This window comes from Budorcas taxicolor, chromosome 7 (assembly GCF_023091745.1).
Source record: "Budorcas taxicolor isolate Tak-1 chromosome 7, Takin1.1, whole genome shotgun sequence".
NCBI lineage: Eukaryota > Metazoa > Chordata > Mammalia > Artiodactyla > Bovidae > Budorcas > Budorcas taxicolor.
Genome location: NC_068916.1, coordinates 2,670,458 through 2,672,097, shown reverse-complemented (window position 1 = coordinate 2,672,097; position 1,640 = coordinate 2,670,458). Strand labels below are relative to the sequence as shown.

The following is a 1,640-nucleotide window of genomic DNA, read 5'->3' as shown; positions in this document are numbered from 1 at the left end:
CATATTTGAATGAGATCCTTGCTGGGTGCAGCAATCTGGATTGTAGGTTATTTTCTTTCATCACTTTAAGTATGTCCTGCCATTCCCTTCTGGCCTGAAGAGTTTCTATTAAAAGATTAGCTTGATTTCTATTGAAAGATTATCTTGAAAAGATTAGTTGTTGTTGAACCACGGAAAAGACGCCGGGATTCCTGGCCTCCAGAGGAGAAGAATTCAATCCAGGGCCAGAGACGAGGCTTGATAGCTCAGAGCTTTGTGTAATGAAGTTTTATTAAAGTATAGGCCCCCCCCCCCCCGGAGCCATGCTGGTTCTGCAGCTCTGTGGCAAGCCGTGGAGTTTGGGTTCTGTTCTGCAGGATGGGGTTTGTTAAAGTTGTCAAGAACAAGGCCTACTTCAAGAGATACCAAGTGAAATTCAGAAGAATGCTAGAGGGCAAAACTGACTACTATGCTCAGAAACGATTGGTAATCCAAGATAAAAATAAGTACAACACACCTAAATACAGAATGATTGTTCATGTAACAAACAGAGACATCATTTGTCAGATTGCTTATGTCCATATAGGAGATATGATAGTTTGTGTGGCTTATGCTCATGAACTCCCAAAATATGGTGTTAAGGTTGGCCTGACAAATTATGCTGCCACATATTGTACTGGCCTGCTGCTGTCCCACAGGCTTCTTAATAGGTTTGTTATGGACAAAATTTATGAAGGCCAAGTCGAGGTGACTGGTGATGAATACAATGTGGAAAGCATTGATGGTCAACCTGGTGACTTCACCTTTTACTTGGATGCAGGACTTGCCAGAACTACTACTTGGAATAAAGTTTTGGGGGCCCTAAAGGGAGCTGTCGATGGAGGCTTGTCTATCCCTCACAGTACAAAACGGTTCCCTGGTTATGATTCAGAAAGCAAAGAATTCAGTGCTGAGGCACACCAAAAGCACATCATGGGGCAAAACGTTGCAGATTACATGCATTACCTGATTGAAGAAGATGAAGATGCTTACAAGAAACAATTCTCTCAGTACATAAAGAACAAGTAACAACATAAAGTAACTCCAGACATGATGGAGAGATGTATAAGAAAGCTCATGCTGCGATACGAGAGAAGCCAGTGTATGAGAAGAAGCCTAAGAAAGAAGTTAAAAAGAAGAGGTGGAACCCAAAATGTCACTTGCCCAGAAGAAAGATTGGGTAGCTCAGGAGAAGGCAAGCTTCCTTAGAGCTCAGGAACAAGCTGCTGAGAGTTAAACCAAACCACAATTTTCTATCAAGATTTTTCAGATAAGACAATAATAAACTTATTGAACAAGCAAAAAAAAAAGTTTTATTAAAGTATAAAGGAGATAGAGAAAGCTTCTGACATAGGCATCAGAAGGGGGTAGAAAAAGTACCCTCTTGCTAGTGTTAGCCATGGAGTTATATACTCTCTAATTAGTTATTACAGCGAGTCAAAAGAATGTCTGGAGGTTGTAAAGACCTCACTAGACCTACTCCCATAATTTACACCTTAAAGTAACAGGATTAGCCAGAAGGTTTTTTTTTCCCGAGACTGTCCTCAAGCAGGATACATTCTTTTTATATAATCCTAAGGAATGTAGAGGGACAAAAAGTTTGTCCTTGAGAACTCCAGACC

General features: G+C 40.7%; 1 pseudogene; it reads left to right on the top strand.

Annotated features, from left to right (window-relative positions):
- The first annotated feature begins 357 nt into the window (after positions 1-357).
- Positions 358-1,312, top strand: LOC128051411 (60S ribosomal protein L5-like; annotated as a pseudogene).
- Positions 1,313-1,640: the final 328 nt, after the last annotated feature.